Source organism: Heterocephalus glaber, unplaced genomic scaffold, assembly GCF_053883595.1.
Source record: "Heterocephalus glaber isolate CG9 unplaced genomic scaffold, H.glaber_assembly_v1.0 deba00000738, whole genome shotgun sequence".
Taxonomy (NCBI): domain Eukaryota; kingdom Metazoa; phylum Chordata; class Mammalia; order Rodentia; family Bathyergidae; genus Heterocephalus; species Heterocephalus glaber.
In genome coordinates, this window is record NW_028258161.1 from 12,629,702 (window position 1) to 12,647,638 (window position 17,937).

The following is a 17,937-nucleotide window of genomic DNA, read 5'->3' on the forward strand; positions in this document are numbered from 1 at the left end:
CACCCCGAAGGAAGCTCCCCTACCTCCATCCCAGGCTGCTAGGGCAAAGAAGCTCAGCTGGTCCCAGCACCCAGAAGGAAGCTCCCCAGCCGCCATCCCAAGCTCCTAGGGCAGAGAAGGTGAGCTGCACGGGTGCCAGAAGCACCCCCCCCACCTGTGGAAATGAGGAGACACATAAACAAGCCTCAAAAACAGACTTCCAGATCACCTACAGCAACTCCAAAGGGAAACGAGATGGAACACTCTGATACTCGAACACCTGGACTCTCTGAACTGGCAACAAAAGAGGATCTGGGAAAAATGAAATCAGAAATAATTACTCAGATAACAGCAAAGATTTTGCTCATAGTGCAAGACATGATTAATAAATCTAGAGAGGACACAGATAAAAAAAATAGAGGATCTGAGGAACATGATGGAATCCCAACATAGGAAACAAATGGAATCCATAAAACAGATACAAACAGATTTCCAAGAGATTAACAACTCCATTGAAAGTCTGAGCAGCAGAATGAACCAATGTGAGGATAGAATTTCACATATAGAAGATAAGATTGCAATTAGTGACCAGGAAAAGAAAAATTGCTTTAAAATTGTAAAGGAAGACAAGAAATCAATCCAGCAGCTGCTAGACGATGCAAAGAAGAATAACATAAGACTGATTGGAGTCAATGAAGAAAGGGGAGAGAGTGCAGATGACATAAAAAAACTGTTCACAGAAGTGATGGCAGAAAACTTCCCAAGGAGGGGAAAAGAACTTGACATACAGATAAGTGAGGCATATAGGACTCCAGCTAGCCTTCATCAAAAAAAATCTATACATAGGCATATAATAGTTAGGATTCCAGAAATCCAACAGAAGAAGAAAATTCTACAAGCAGTGAGAGAAAAGAAACAAATCACATACAAAGGAAAGCCCATCAGAATCACAGCAAACTTCTTAATGCAAACCCTCAAAGCAAGAAGAGCTTGGAGAGATGTATTTCAAGCCCTAAAGGAAAACAGCCTCCAACTCAGATTGATGTACCCTGCAAAACTATCTTTCAAAATTGATGGAGAAATAAGATACTTTCATGATAAAGAGCACCTCAGGAACTTCATGAATACCAAACCGGCACTCCAAAAAATTTTAGACAATACCCTAGGAAAAGACAATGAGGATCACAACCCCAGGAAACCCAGCAGAATGAATCCATTGGGTGTGACAAATTAAACCCAAAGGGGGAGAATCCAACAAAAAGAAAAAGTCATGACAAGGCTTTTAAAACTTTTGACTTCATCTCCCTAATGAGTGTATAATTCAATCTTATTATTGTACTGATTAGTATTTTTCTGATTCTAGAGTTGCACACCATTCCTTGTGCTATACTGGCTATTTATCATCTTATGTCTACATTTTAATTGGGTTGTCTATTAATGAGCTCTAAGAATTCTTTATATAGTCTGCTCATAGGTTATATGCATTGTAAATATGGTCTGTTTAAGGACTACTTTTCATTTTAATGATGTCATTTAAAGTTCTAAATTTTGATGGAATCTCATTTATCAATTTTTTTCTTTTATATCTCATGTTTTTTGTATCCTAGGTAGTTCTTGCCTACCCTGAATTCATAAACATTTTCCCTTATAATTTCTTCTTAAAGTTTTATACTTTTAGGCTTTCTTATTTAGGTTCATAGATCCCTTCAAGTTATTTTCATGTATGGAAAAAAAGGGTTGAGGTTAATTTTTTATATACGGATACCAGGTGTTCTAGTGCCATTTGCTGAAGACACTATCTCTTCCTCGGCTCTTGAATCGAGTTTATATTCTATAAAATGCTAATGTTAAATAATCTTTCAAAACTCAGTGGACCATATATGTGTGGTTCTATTTCTAGATTCTCTGTTTTATTCCAATGATCTATATGTCTTTCCTTACACCAACACTGCCTTGATTACTGTAGCTTTAGAGAAAGTCTTAAAATTGGGTGCTAAATGTATTCCAACACTGTTTTTTGGTTTTTTTTGTTTTTTTTTTTGGCTTTTCTGGGTCCTTTGTACTCCTACATAACTTTTAAATTTCAATATCCAATTCTTCATTTATAGCAAGTATACACAGACCTGAATTTCTAGATATACCTTGTGTTTTCTAATCCTGCTAAATTCAAGTACAAGTTCTAGGGGCTCCTAGAGATTTCTTAGTATTTTCTCTGTAGATGATCATTTCATCTACATATAAAGATTTTGCTTCTGCTGTGCCAATCCTATCCTAATTGTGTCATTTTATTGCCAGACTATTTTGGTTTAGACCTATGTTTCAAAGTCTAATGGACAGATGAAGAGTAGGCACATCTGCCCTTGTTCCCCACATTAGGGAGAAAGCTTTGTATCATCTCCATTCATAGAAGGAGTTTTTGTTGGAAGTATGGAGTACATGTGTTTGATCTGTTGAGAAGGTTCTGTTCTACTTCTAGTCTCCTGAAAGCTTTTACCATGAACAGCTGTAGAATTTAGTCCAATACTCTTTCTCCAACTAGTGACAGGATCATATGGCTTTCTCCTTTCCTCTGTTAAAATGATTACTTTTGGGGGTGGATCTTCCAATGCTGAACCAACACTGCCATCCCTATAACAAAACCACTTTCTACATCCTGCCAGATCTGACTTCCAATAGTTTGTTTTGTTAAACAAATTTCTATCTATGTTCATACTGTTTTCTTCTATTATCTTTATCCAGTTTTAGGATTAGCACAACGTTGATTTCCTAAAATGAGGGGAGAAGTGTTCCTTCTTTTTTCTGCTTTAAATGTTTGATATAATTTATCAGTTAAAATGTTTATGAGCCTGCTATTGTCATATAGGTAGGTTTTCAAGCTAGAAATATACTTTCTTTAATAGGTGCTATTCAAATTTTATATTTCCTCCAGAGTTAGTTTCATTAATTTGTCTTCTAAGTTACTTCTTAGAAGTTGTCAAATTTATTTCAAAACAGATTTTTGTAATATGCTTTCTATATCCTTTTAAATTCTGTAAAATCTGTGGTAATGTTTCCTAGATCTTAATATTGTAATTTAAAAAATGTATAACTGATATTGTGTAACAGGAAGAAAAGGTCTAAAAGAGCAGGGGAATTGGGAGGGGTAGGGGAAGGGAAAAAAAGGGAAAGGAAAAAATATGAGAAGAGGAAAAAAATGGAAACAAAGGTCTTTGCAAATAGGGAAGGGTGGAGGGGGTGAAGGGAGGGCAGGGGAAGGGGAAAAAAAATAAGAACCAAGAGACTCATGTAATGGTACAAGATCCCAATGATGAATGTAACTGTATTTTATACCGAAAATGTACCAATAAAGTTAATGGGGAAAAAATTTAAAAACTAAAAAAAAAAATAGAACTACATCCTTAAATTTACTTTCCTCAAGATTCAGGAAATATATCACTTCTCGGCCTTTTGGCTAAGATCAAGTGAAGATTCAGGAAATATTTTCTTGTTCCATTTAGGTTCCCTAACAGCAGAGAGAAATGCAGCTTGAATCATGTCCTCCTCGACATGTGGCTCAGTGTCACACAGTGACCCTGCAGGTCCTCGACAACATAGCAGATCCTCAATAACTGTTTGGTAAGTGAGTATATGAACCTTGTTTTCCCTAAGTTCTACAACTTATTTTGCGAGTGTAGGACCAAGTCAAATATTTCCTGCCTGTTCACAAAGCCTCACACACTCCAGCTTAGCCCCGTACACTTGGGCTTTGCAGAAGCCGAAAAGGTCAATGTCATTTTTGTTTCCCTCCTCCAAATAACTCATAAAAATCCTACCAAGGGACAGTCCAGGAGAGTGCCAGTGTTCAGACATCTTCTCCCGAGAGGCCCTTTCACCCTCACCCATTGTTTCTCGTCTCTAAGCAACATCTGTGTGCTACACCCGGCCCCATCCGACCACAGTGACTCAATTTTAAAACAATCTTTTGTGTGGAACTCTGTGAAAGGCTTTGTGAAAATCTGAATAGACGCCATTCATGAGCTTACATCCACATGCTCGCAGGCCTCCTACAAGGCCCTCATAGATCGATGAGGCCCAGCTTCCTCTTCCTGAGACTGCATGTCCTCTCACAGCCTTCCTTGTGTACCTGGAGGTACAATCACAGCAGCTTCTGGGGAGAAGAGCTCGGCCCTTCGCTGCTGATCCGCTTTCACTGGGTCCTTAATCCTGTTCAGGCATAGCAGACTAATACAGGGTTAGGATCGATAAAATCAAATCACCCTGAAAGAGACTGGTAACAACGGTGATGTTCGCATTCTGAGGTCAGAAACAGGGAAATACGGACTCAGGAGTGGGCACTGATAGAAGTATACCAAGCTGGTGGCTGCTCATCAAGGGTCCAGAATGTTGTAGATCCTTTAGAGATTTGCTATTGTTACCATTTCACTTTTCTTTCAATTCTCCCTTTCTTCAATTTCCTCAGCATCATGCTCTCATTCTGCCTTGCTAGATATTCCTGCTCAGATTCTTTTGCTGATCCTTCTTCTCTTTATCTTTTTAATGTGTTTTTGTCCAGAGCCCATCTTTGGCTTTTTGTCTATGTCCTCTGTGTTTGGTTTCATACTCTCCCATGGGTTGGGGGGGTAGGGGGGTGGCTGGAGAGAACAAAAGTGTCCATTTGGGATACACACTTGTTCTCAGAGCTTCAGACATGCCTGTTCGTCTGCCTGGTGGACATCCCACACTGATGTGCTGCAGAAACTACACTTAATGAAGCAGAAAACAGTGAGGACCCCAGACAGACAACTCTTTAACACAAAGATAGGAGCAAAAAGCGGCATTTAATGAGGCCAGCAGCTCACCAAGTGACTCCTGTCAGTCTCGAGAATCCCAAATAGAAGTTTGCACTTCCTTATGTACCTCTTTTTACATCTATGAAGCTTAATTCCATTGGAATTTCCCTGGGAATATAGAGCAAGCAGGATTTACACAAAGCAAAGCAGTGGGTGCATCGGGGGAGAGCAAAGAGTTCCGGCAGGACTTTCTGAGTCTGTTCTGCTCCTTTGGTGACAGAGTACATAAGTTGTCATGGTTACGCAGGTGCATTCTACAAAGAGGATGGTTACCTGTTAATCCATAGTGGCCTAATAACTCAGTTAACTCATAGTTGCCCAATTCCATGTGGTGGGATGGTCTCTTCTCTCATTCACATGTCCAAAACCAAATTCATCATCTTTAGGGAAGTTAAATCCTGTTCCATTTTATGTGCCCCAAACCCATATTTCATGGAATCTAAAAAGCTGAATAGCACAAGTGTTGCAGAATTCTAAAAGGATAAGAGAGGCCAAATGGGAATCAGGAGGAATTATTGGTGTACCTTGACTCAGTTGGACTTCTGTCTAAAAGATTGAGCCATTGAGCAAAGGAAAGCTCCAGTTTTGTTTTTTTTTTTTAACAGATTTTTAAATTTTTATTTATTTATTTTTTGGTACCGGGGATCAAACTCAGGTCCTTGCACTTGCGAAGCAGGTGGCAGAACCACTGAGCTAAATCCCCGGCCCCGGAAAGCTCCAGTTTTTATATATTTAGTTGAAGGGGGTGGTCTTTCTGGTGACGCAGTGAGTGAGTTTACTGGAACAGGACAGGGGCAGATGGTCAGTAATTTAGCCTTGTAAGAAAACAGTGTCTTAGGAATCATATGGGAATAGAGATCATACACTGTTTACAGAACATAGCTGTTTACAGAGCATATGGTTCCTTAGTTCTACAAAACTTAGTATGACCGCTACCTTATCAGTACCAGGGGGAGGTCAGTAGTTATGGGAAAGCAGGGCAGGGCCTGGGTGAGAGCTGCTAGACTGCTTCAGCTAGGAGAACCAATTTTTGTTTTCGTGCTGCTTTATAAGGGGACCGGTGGGATCAGGAACAACTGGCAGCAGAACCTGGAAGTCTCACCAGTGTTGTGTGTCTACAGATTTTGTGTCTACTTTCCTCTCTCGGTCGGGTTCTTCTCTCTGCTCTTATAGACTGATGACTTCAGCTTCTGTCTATGTGGTAGCAGACACAAAGATTTTCATGTTGCTGCTTTGGCCACCCAGGGTGAGACTGGCTGGTTTTTCTCTGGTCCTAAATTCAAAATTTCAGAAAAGAAACTCACTGGCCCAGCCATGGTCAAGGTTTCCACCCACAGACCAATCAGCTTGGGCCTCAGGTACAGGGTTACAATGTGTTTGTGGCTTTTTTGTTTGTTTTTTGGTTTCCAGGGCTTGGAATTGAACCCAGAGACTTACACTCACTAGAGGAGCTGTGGGTTCGATGCATGTCCCCCAAAGGTCCATGTGTGTTAAAGGCTTGGTCTGCAGAATGGCAGTACCCGGAGCTGCTGTGAACCTTTAAGAGGTGGGGCTTAGTGAGAGGCTCTTGGGTCATTGGGGGCGTGGCCCTGAGAGGGACTCTCCTCCACCTGTCTCTGTCCTGGCTGAGATGTGATCAATCAAAATGACACCACCCCTGCCACCTGCCATCCTCACCGGAGGCCCAAGGCCATGCACAGGGGTGCCCAATCTGGTGCTGTACTTGACCCTCTAACTCTGCGAGTCACATAAATCTTTTCTTCCTGATGATCCTGTCTCAGGTACAGCATTTTGGTGCTGCCATGCACAGCCCCCTAATACACAAAGGTGGGGCCAGGGATTTAGCTCAGTGGTTTCACCATCTGCTGCACAAGCACAAGGACCCGGTTCGATCCCTGGTACCAAAAAATAAAAAAATAAATACACAAAGGTGCAACTTCAAGTTGTCTCAAACTCACTGAGGTGCTCTTCATTTTGCTTTCAGCTTTTTCCTGGCATTTCTGTGTTCATTGTGGATAGTTTTCTTTCTGCGCTATGATTTATGTAACCATTCTTTTTACATTGTGTATGCAGACCGCTTTCAATTTTCATTTCGTTTGGCTGGAACACTTTTCCTAAATAAGGAATAGGACTGTTTGTCACTGAATCCTGCTTACTCTTTTTTATTCTTTTATGAAAAAATACACGTTTTCATAACCAAGTAAGAGAATAACAAGTTATTACACTGTGTATTGTTATCTTCAAAGCAGTTACTCAGTACAAGATATTTACACCAAATTAGCATATATATATATTATTTATTTATTTATTTATTTTTATTTATTTTTTGGTACCGGGGATCGAACTCGGGTCCTTGCGCTTGCGCGGTAGGCTCTAATAAATTTTTTGCTGAAGCTATTGTATTTGTCATATGTAGAGATTCAGATTTCTTTATATTCTCCATTTCTCTACTCCATGTACTCAATCCTCCCTTCAGGTTCTTAAACATAACTATAGTTATAATAACTTGTATGAATGTCCTTGTCTACTAATTCTATTTTGTGTAATTTAATGCGTTCTTTCTGGGTTGTTTCTATTGATTGAATGTTCTCATTTTTTATTGTATTTTCCTGCATGCTTAATGCCTAGCGGCTTTTCTATTGGATGCCAGACTTTGTGAATTTCACTTCATAAACTGGATACTTTTCTGTTCCTTAAAATATTTCCTTTAGCTTTATTCTGAGAAGCAGTTACATCACCTGGAAACATGGGAGTCTTCTCAAAGCTCTGTTAAAGCTCAGGCAGGCAGGGTGAGTGTGGTCGCCCTTGGGGAGGCAGAGTGCTTCTGCGTACGAGCCTGATGCCCCGTGAGCTGAGCTGCTCTTCGTTCCCTGCTCCGATCTGTTGGTTATTTCTCCAGCCCTGAGTAACTTCCCTCGCGTGTGCACGGACGGACGGTCGCTAAGACCGGGTCGGGGGCTCCTGATCCCACCCTCTGCTGTGCAGCTCTCTCCGGCGAGCTCCGCCCGGCGCACACAGGGCGCCTCACTGGCTCCCCTGGACACTGCGGCCAGCAGGGCGCACACTGCCCTCGAGGCCCCTCTGTCGGACCCACTCTCCGCTCGTCTCCTGCAGTGTCTGGAAGCCGCGGGGAGACAGTGGCGGTAGACTAAGCAGACAGGGACACAGCGTGAGTTTTTCATTTGTTTCCCACGGGAGAGCAGATCCGGTTCCTGTCACTGCATCCTCCCCAGAAGCGGCCAAAGTCCTGTTTCTTCCTTTGGAAACATTCGCCGTGATTTAAACTCTGGGGTCTCGCCCATCCCTGTGCTTTTGCGACAGCTGGAGCTGTCCCCAGCCAGTCCCCACCCAGCGCCCGCCCTGTGCTCCCCGACTTCACCTAGTGCGAGCTCGGTTCCCGCCCTGGACTCCAGGACGGGGCAGCGCAGATCCTGGCTGGTTCAGCTTTCCATCTCCCAGCCCACGTGGCCCCTGACGTGGTACAGAAATTTAACCTATGCTTGAGGAAATGCATTGCTTCTTACTGTTCATTTTAAAGTGAAACACTGAAGCCAGCCCAGTGATGCATGTCTATATTTCCAGCTACTTGGGAGGCTGAGGCAGGATGGCTGTCATAAGTTCGACGCCAGGCTGGGTTACATAGGGAGACCTTGTCTCAAATGAACAAACAAATGAATAAAAATCCAAACCAAAACAAAAAACCTGGGCAACAAAGTAAGATCTGTCTCAAACACACAAAAAATAAATATATATATATACACACACATATAAATATATTATATATAGGGAAACATTTATATAAGAACACTGAACCAGAGAATAATCTTCACTGTTTCATTCAGAGTATAAAGAGTTACCTGTAAAGCTGATCTATCATTAAAACATTTCTGCATGCCCAAGCCCTGATACTGCACTTCTTGGAGTCAAGTGTGTCATTAGCAGAAGGCTCAGCCGCTAGGCTCAGCCGAGGAGTTCTGAGAAGCAAGTGTGTATGTAACCTCCTCCCAGGAGGGTCCAGGCTGTTTGGGCAGAGTTCGTGCAGTTTGCTTCGGGTGCCCATGCGGAAAATGAAGTCTTTGCTTACCTTTTCAGTGTGCTGTGGACTCGGAAAGGGGCTGTTATTTACCGTCACACTGAGCAGACTTCAGCGGTAAACTGCCCAGCACAGGACCTCAGGGTTTGCTCCTCATGCAGGGACAGCAAAGCCCCACGGAAGTGCTCAGCAGTGCGTCACCACAGGCAGCCTTAGCCTGATCAGGGGAAGCCGGCCAAACTCCCGGGGCGTCCACTGGGAGGCAGGTCTTTGCGATCCCCCGTGGATCCTTCATGACTATGTGTTCTCTCGTCTAAAATGTCTCCCTGTTCCTGTGCTTCGACCGAATAATTGAGGCCTCAACAGCTTCTTGATGACCTAAATAAAAACTAATAGGGCTGGGGATTTAGCTCAGTGGTTCTGGCGCCTGCCTCGCAAGTGCAAGGTCCAGAGTTCAATCCCCGGTACCAAAAAAACAAAACAAAACTAATAGACTGTGGTGGCTTAGGGTGCATGGACTTACATGGGTTTGATCCCCAGGAACATATATATAAATATATAACGTTGACTGTAGGAAATCCCAAGACGTGTGTGTGCATTGACAAATGAATCATAAACAGCACCCTAACGACACCCAGCATATCATTATAAATAACTCTCCATACCACACCTGCTGTTCTATAAATCATAACCTGCTTCCCTCTTCTCATGTCTTTCTAAGTGAGCCTTTCATCGTTCCCCAAAGCAGCAAAATGTAAAATCAAATCTCCCATGAACAGTACTTTCCGTTCCATTCTCTCCCTCTCAGGACTGCCCGCGTTGTACTAAAGATCTCTCGAAGGAAGACGTAACACCTAGCCCACGGGAGTTACTGTCAGGGCTGGGGCTTTCGGCATAAGAGATAAATATTCCGAGTGTCACTCTGGCCCTGCACGCACCTCAGTGTGCAGAAGGTGAGGCTCCCAGGTGAGGAGCGACATTCACAGCGTCATGGCCCCGGGAAGCGTGGGACTGGACGGGATCCTTTAAAGAATTCCAAAGGCAGGGTTCCACTGTGTCTCTAAACAACAGCTACTTGGGGACAGTAATGATACCTGGGAAACTTCACCCCTAAAGGAAAGCGGGGGGAAACCCGGGGCGTGATGTCTTGCACGTTTTCTGACAACTGCTCAAGCCAGCAAGGGCCCCTTTCGCTCATTTCATTTAATATTTGTGTCTTGAATTAAGTCAATCAGCAACCGATTATGTCCTTTTAACTGAAAACACCATACTCTGAAGTAGCCTAATTTAGGGTGAAAGTTACTTCTCTTGTCTCTTTAGGGATGATATAGTAGCTCCCGGATGGTCAGGACGATGGCCTCGACCATGAGCCTGGCAAAGCTGAGCTGCTCAGCGCACACGGGGACCAAGGTAAGCGACTGGTTGTGAGCGCTCAGCTGTAACTGCGTGATAAGTATTCGAGCGCACACCTGCGAGCTCAGCTCCTTGGGAAGCTGAGGCAGGAGGAGCACAAGTTCAAGGCCAGCCTCGGCAACACGGAAAGGACCTGTGTCAAAGATAAATTAAAAGGGGCTGAGGATGCAGCTCAGGAGTAGAATGCTTGCCTACTGAGTGAAGCCCTGGGTTTGAGCCCTAGTAACACACACGTTTTTCTAGTTGAAAACAAGGTAGCATCTAACACCTAATTCTTCTCTGGGGGTCGGAGGATTGAAAATTCAAGCGCAGGGCCGGGGATTTACCTCAGTGGCGCCACACCTGCCTGGTGCGCAAGGGCCTGAGTTCGATTTCCAGTACCAGAAAAAAAATCCAAGCTCAGCAATAGCAACTTGGGGGGGGGGGTGCAGCATTGGAGGATATAGCTCAGTACAAAGGGTTCAAGGGTTCAATCCTTTGAACCCTTGAACGCTTTGAATCCTTGAATCCCTGGGTTCAAGCCCCAGTCCTACCAAACAATTTTTTTACCCTTGTTACAGAAGTCATGTGTGCACGTGCATCTCACACACACACACACACATGCGCGTGCGCACACCAGGGTTTCTCGACCTTGGCACTGTTAATTTTTGTTATTGTGGCCCTGTCCTGGGCACTATAGGGTGTTTTTGTTTTGTTTTTTGGGTTTTTGAGACAGGGTCTTGCTATGTAGTTCAGGCTGGCCTTAAACTCGTTACGTAGTCCAGGATGGCTTCGAACTCATGGTGACCCCTCCTGCCTCAGCCTCCTGAGTGCTGGGATTAGAGGCATGCGCCACTCCGCTCAATCTACTGCCCTCCCCAAATTGCGTCAATAAAAATTATGTCCAGGCCAGGCACAGTGGTGCATGCTTGTAATCCTAACTACTTGGGAAGTTGAGGCAGGGGGATCATAACTTCAAGGCCAGGCTGGGAAACTTACTGAGACATTGTCTAAAAAAATAAAGTCAGGTGCGGTGGTGCAGGCCTGTAATCCCAGCACTTGGGAGGCTGAGGCAGGAGGATCACTGTGAGTTCAAGGCCACCCTGGCTCAAAAAAAAAGGCTTACATAAAATATATCTAAGTATACAGAGCCATCTCGCTCTTCTATTTATACTATTATGCTCGGATAATAGAAGTGGAAAATCAAGGATTCATTAGAGAAGAATAATAACAATGGCTTTAATAAATTCTCAATTTTCCCTGAGTTAACAGTTTTTGATTATGTTCAGGTAATAAGGTTTCTCTATAAGAATCATCTCAACTAAGCAAATACTTACATAGCATTAATTCTTTGCCAGGCACTATTCTAAGGAAATAATCTAATCCCCAAACAGCCCTCAAAGAGATGTGATTCAATTGTGCCTGTCCTTTTTTTTTTTGTATTAAATTCTTTTATTGGTACATTGTAGGTATACAACACAATTACGTTTCTCATTGGGAATTGTACCTTTATATAATGCATCTTGGTTCTTATTTTTTCCCCATTCCTAGCCCTCCCTTCACGCCCTCCACCTTTCCCTATTTACAAAGACTTTATTTCCATTTTTTCCATTTCTCATCATTTTTTCCTTTCCCTTCTTTCCTTTCCCCTGCCCCTCCCACTACCCCTACCCCTTTGGACCTTTTCTTCCTATTTTACATTATCGATTATTCATTCTAATCATTGGTACATTTTAGGTATACAATATAATGACATTCATCATTGGAAATTTGCGATTGTGCCTGTCTTAACAGTCGGCCAGTATTGTAAGCGGCTGAGCTTGGGTTAGCGCATAAAAGGTCTCGATCAGAAATCTGCTCTCATGAGGGTGCAGGAGTGAAAAGCAACATCAGTGACAAAAACAGAGGACAAAAAGCTTTGTTCTCTTAGATTTTCTTACTGCTTACTTAGTATTAAAACCATGACTTCTGCCAGGCATGGTGGCACATGCCTGTAATCCTAGCATTCTAGGAGGCTGAGGCAGGAGGATTATAAATTCAGGCCCAGCCTGGGCAATTTAGTGACTTAACAAAAATAAATAAAAAATAAAAAAGGGCTGGGGATGCAGCTATGTGCAAAGGCTCTGGGTTCAGCCTCCAGTGTGGGGGTGGGGGGACCCAAAACAAAACCAGGCAGTGATGTATTGTTAGTAGGAAGGTGAATGATAATATCCCCACTCAGTTACTTACTGGCAGGCGATGGAAATAGTTAAGTAAGTTTTCAGCTGTAGGAAAGTTAGCAAAATATGCCCGATCCAAAACGCCCCAAAACGTTACGTCGCATTTAAAAAGAAAGTTCTGGAGGGTGGGGCCACCGAGAGGAGGGGGCAGCCGAGCTGCAGCGCCAGCCCCGCGCGTGCGCACAGGGACCGCCCGGCGCCCTGGGGGACCCACGGCGCCTGGACCGAAAAGCGTGGGGCGAAGGGGCTGCCCAGGCCTGGGTCCCTCTTGAGAACCAGCAGCACTAGAGCCCGGTGTGGTGGTGCATGCCTGTGATTGCAGCACCAGGGAGGCTGAGGAAGGAGGATCTCCAGGCCAGGCTGGGCTACAAAGCGAGACCCTGTCAAACAAACGAACGAACGAACGAACGAGAAAACCAAAAAACAAAGAGGTGAGCGCAGCAGGAGTCACGACCAGGGAGACTGAAGTACAGCGCACAGACGCCAGAGGGAGCCAGAGGCTTCGAGCTCAGACAGGAAACGGGCAGATGGGAAATTACGCTGACAAAGCCGGACAGTTTAAAAGGTACAAAGTCTGTGGGGCGTGTTAGTGAAATCTGACCTCTGTGAAGCCAGTGGAAAAGACAGAAATAGCTGTTCTTCCCAAGCGCCCAGATCTCAACAAAACAGCACAGGCATACACATCATAATCCCAGCACTGAAGGAGGCTGAGACAGGAGGGTGGCGAGAGAGAGAGAGAGAGAGAGAGAGAGAGAGAGAGAGAGAGAGAGAGAGAGAGAGAGAGAGAGGGAGGGAGGGAGGGAGGGAGGGAGAGGGAGGGAGGGAGGGAGGGAGAGAGAGAGAGAGAGAGAGAGGAAGAAGGGAGGGAGGGAGGGAGAGAGAGAGAGAGGGAGGGAGGGAGAGAGAGGGAGGGAGGGAGAGAGAGGGAGGGAGGGAGGGAGGAAGAGAGAGAGAGAGAGGAACCAAACAGAAATTCTGGAACTGAAAGTTCTATGAGTGAATTGAAAATCACAGTACAGGGAGGCAGCAGCAGATTGATCGGGCAGAAGAAAGGGCGGGTGACCCTGAGGAGGTCACGTGGAGCTACTGTCTGAGATGAGCAAGAGAAGTGAGGAGAAGCAGAGAGGCTCAGAGTTGCCGGGCTGACCTGGGATGTTACGGAGGTCTGAAGGGAAAAGGAAGGGAAGGAGTAGAGCGTTTATGTGGGGAAATCCCTCCCCCCGCCCCAGCTTTGAAGATAGAAATGAACACCTAAACCCAAGAAGGCCCACGTGGAGACACATTATAATGAAGCTGTCAAAAGACAGGTAGCTGAGACAGGAGGATTGCAAGTTCAAGGTCAGCCTGGGCTACCTAGTGAGAGGCTGTCTCCAAAAAAGGAAAAGGAAAAAAGGAAGGACTCATTCCATGTTCTGTGGCTGTAGCAGCACAGATAGGCCAGACTTGGGCTTCCTGCAGGGCCCAATCAGCTCCCGGCCGCCCAGCTGCCATCAAAGAGGGGTTCCGACCTCAGCACCCGAATCTGGGGGCATAAACACTACATCTCCAGCCCCATCTCATAACACAGCAGTCAGACCCCTTGGTATTCAGCCAGGTTACCTTACGTCCACGCAAGGCCTCACCCGTGGGTCTTCAGAGCAGCTCTGTAGTCACCAATTCTCAGAAGCGACCGAGAGGACCTTTAGCGAGTGAACTGACCAGTACACTGTGACACATCCAGAAAACGGACAGTAATTAATAATGCTAATAGCAATTTAACATTTCCTGATCAGCCATTAAGTTCTTTACCAGTGATCAAGTTAGATTTTCCTAAGATTCTTAATTTTCAATGATTGTGAAAGCACAGTATCTCATGAGTCATATGATGCATCAAAATGTGTATGATTTAAATATGTAGTCGTTTAAGGAATAAAATGAATTGTTTTTCCTTAAAAAAAAAAAAAAGAAAATGGAAAAGTACTCAGTACTGAAAAGAAGTGAGCTAGCACGAAAGACACAGAGAAAACTTCAGTGCATACAGTGTGGGTCTTATCACATCCTGTAGGGCTTGAACTGCCTGACACTCTGCGGAAGGCTAGCAGGGCCAGAGGCTGGTGGGAGGTGGTGGATACACCTCACTGTGCCTTTGCCAAAACCAAAAGCTTTGGTGGTTTTCTGGTTTGTTTTGATTTTGGTTTTTGAGACAGGGTCTTGCTGTGCAGTTCAGGCTGCCCTTGAACTCACTATGTAGCCCAGGCTGGCCTCCAACTCCTGGGGATCCTCCTGCCTCAGCCTCCAGAATGCTGGGATTGCAGATGTGAGCCACCAAGCCCGGCTCACAAGTTTTGGTGTTTGGTACAATGGTAAGAGTGAACCCTGATGTAAACTCTGCTCTGCAGGTGGAAATTGTGTGTCAATGTTGTTTTGTTGGTTTTAAGAAACGCAATCTACTGCAGAATGTCAGTGGTGAGTGAAGCTATGTGTGTTGGGCGAGGCATATGCAAGCCTCTATGTGTTCAATTCAGTTTTTCTATGAACCTAAACTGTTCTCAAAATAAAATCTATTTTTAAAAAATAGAAACCTAAAACAAAGAAACGAAAACCTTCAAAAACAACAGGGGCCAGGGAGTTAGCTCAGTGGTTCCACCGCCTGCTTTGCAAGCGCAAGGTCCCGAGTTCGATCCCTGGTACAAAAAAACCCACCTGCCCCCCCCCAAAAAAAACCAAAAAACAAAAACACCAACAAAAAGCAATGCCCTGGAAACAGAGGCAATAAGAAGCGACTCAAAGCATGTCACTAAAAAAAAAAAAAATCAATGAACCCGGTAAGATTTTTTTCAAATTTTTATTTCCAGATATGGTGCGGCACACTTGTAATGCCAGCACTCAGGAAGCTCAGGCAGGAGGATCACCATGCATTTGAGGCCAGTCTGGGCTAGATAGCTGGTCCTTGTCTCAAAAAGCCAAAAATAAATAAGTAAATTAAAATAGCATTTTTACTGATACATATTTACAATGTCTAACTGTGGGGAGTTGCTTCATGTACATAACACATCATAACTCTTTTTTATTTCCTTCTTCTCTCCTCCCTCCCCTTCCCCCAATTTCTTGGTTCCCTTCCCTTTTGCAAAAGATCTGGCTCCCTACTTCCTGTTATCTTTTATTTTGCTCTTTATTTATAATTTGAGTTTCTCATATAAGAGAAACCATATGATATTTAAGCATGTGTGTCTGATTTATTTCACCTAACATTATGGTTTTGAGGTGCATCCATTTTCCTACAAATGACTCTCAAGGTTATCCTTCTTCATGGCAGAGTAGTACTCCACTGTGTATAAATACCACATTTTCTGTATCTATTCATCTGCTAATAGGGATATAAGCTGCTTCCAACATTTGGCTATTATGAGGTGTGCTGCTGTAAGAATGAGTATGCATGTATCATTGTCATATGATGTCTTTGAACCCTTTCAGGAAGGTATCTAGTAGGGGAATGGCTGGGTTGAATGGAATATCTATTTTTAGTTTTTTGAGGAATAGTCATACTGATCTGCATAGTGGTTGTAGCAGTTTACACTCCCACCTACAAAGTAGAAGGCTTTCCTTTTTCCTTGCAACCTATTGAGCATTTGTTATCATTTGATTTCTTGATAACAGCCATTCTTTGTGGAGTAAGGTGAAATCTTAGTGTTGTTTTAATTTGCATTTTTTTAGTGGTCAGAGATATTGAACATTTTTTCATGTATTTTTTGGCCATTTGTACTTCTTTCTTAGAAGTATCTATACATTTCAGTTACCCATTTTTGATTTGGTCTTTGTTTTGGGGTGTCTGATTTCTTGAGTTCTTTATTTATTCTAGATTTTAGTCCTCTGTCCAAGGAATAGATGGCAAACGTTTTCCTTGATGTTACTATGAGAAATTTCCCCAGGTGCGATTTCTTTTTGTTACTGGGGATCAAACACAGGACCTTGTGCTTGCGGGGCAGGTGTGGTGCCGCTGAGCTACATCCCCGGCCTGTCCTTGATGCTACTATGAATGGTACTGTTTTTGTCATTTCCTTCTCAATCAGTTCATTATTAGTGTAAAGGAATGCTATTGATTTTTCTCTGTTGACTTTGTATCCTGTTATGTTACTGAATTTTGTTATTAATTCCAGGAGCCTTTGGGTGGACTTTATTGGGTCTTGTATGTACATAGAGAGTCGTGTCATGATAATTTGACTTCTTCCTTTCTTGTACATTTCTCTTTTGTTTCTTTCTCTTGTCTGATTGTTCTGGAAAATGTTTCAAGTACTATATTGAACAGAAGTGATTGGACATCCTTGACTTGTTCCTGATTTTAGAGGGAAAGCTTTCAGCTTTCCCCATTTATTATGATGGTGGCCATTGACCTGTCAAAAATAGTGTTTATCCCTTTGAGATAAGGTCTTTCTATACCTATTTTTCTTAGGGTCTTTATCATGAATGGATGCTGGATTTTATCAAAGGCTTTTTCTGAGTCTATTGAGATGATCACGTGATTTCTGTCCTTGGCTCTGTTTGGTGTGTCACATTTATTGATTTGCATGTGTTGAACCAGCCCTGGTTCACTGGGATGAATCCTACTGGGTCACGGGGTATGATCTTCTTGATGATTTGTTGCATTCTGTTTGCCAGTATCTTGTTTTGTTTTGTTTTTGGTACTGGGGATCAAACTGGGGAACTTGCCCTTTCGAGGCAGGCGGCAGAACCACTGAGCTAAATCCCCAGCCCTAGTAGGTTTTTTAATACTGCTTCAATGTCATTGCCTGTTATTAGACTATTCAGAGTTTTTATATCTTCTTGGTTCATTTTGGCAATTTATATGTATATAGGAATCTATTTCTTCTAGATTCTCCAATTTATTGTAGTATAGGGTCTCAAAGTAGTAAAATTTTTCCGGATTTTGGCAGTGTCCATTGTGATATTGCCTTTTAAATTTCTAATCGCATTGGTTTGTGTCTTTCCTTTCCTTTTTTTTTTTTTTGTAAGATTGGTTAAGGGTTTGTCTATTGTGTTTAGTCTTTCAAAGAACCAGCTCTTCAATTGAGTCGTTGTATTTTTTCTCAATTTCATTAATTTCTGCTCTGATCGTTGTAAGTTTCTTCCTTTTACTAGCTTTGGATTTGAATCACTCTTGTTTTTCTAGGAGGGTGAATTATGAGGTTATTTATTTGGACTTGTTCTGTTTTTCTGATGCAGACCTTCACAGATAGAAACTTCCCTCTTAGGACTGTTTCCATTGTGTCCCATAAATTCTGGTATGTTGTACTGGGATTATTGTTTGATTCCATGAATTAATTTCTTCCTTGGTTTTTTATGTGACCCATTGATTATTCAAAAGAGTATTGTTTAATTTCTATGCATTTGCTTAATTTCTATGGTTTCTTTTGCCTTTAATTTCTAGTTTCATTGCACTATGATCTGATAACATCCATGGTACAATTTTTATTCTTTTGTACTTACTTAAAGATGCTTTATTGACCAG

At 43.1% G+C, this 17,937-nt stretch overlaps 2 long non-coding RNA genes across 3 annotated transcripts in view; one reads left to right on the forward strand and one right to left on the reverse strand.

The window, feature by feature from the left end:
* Nucleotides 1-4,777: 4,777 nt before the first annotated feature.
* LOC147829147 (uncharacterized) lies at nt 4,778-9,385 on the reverse strand. The gene is made up of 2 exons (XR_015449567.1): nt 6,767-9,385; nt 4,778-6,081 (listed from the first exon to the last, which is right to left on the reverse strand). It is a non-coding gene; the product is annotated as an uncharacterized LOC147829147 (long non-coding RNA).
* Nucleotides 9,386-12,616: 3,231 nt separating this feature from the next.
* The window catches only part of LOC101717492 (uncharacterized), a 30,552-nt gene continuing 25,231 nt past the window's right edge, over nt 12,617-17,937 (forward strand). Inside the window, exon 1 of one of the 2 annotated variants that reach the window (XR_205963.4) lies at nt 12,617-13,017. This is a non-coding gene — a long non-coding RNA (uncharacterized LOC101717492). The remainder of the gene's footprint in view (nt 13,018-17,937) is intronic. The other variant, XR_015449569.1, reaches the window with a different exon arrangement.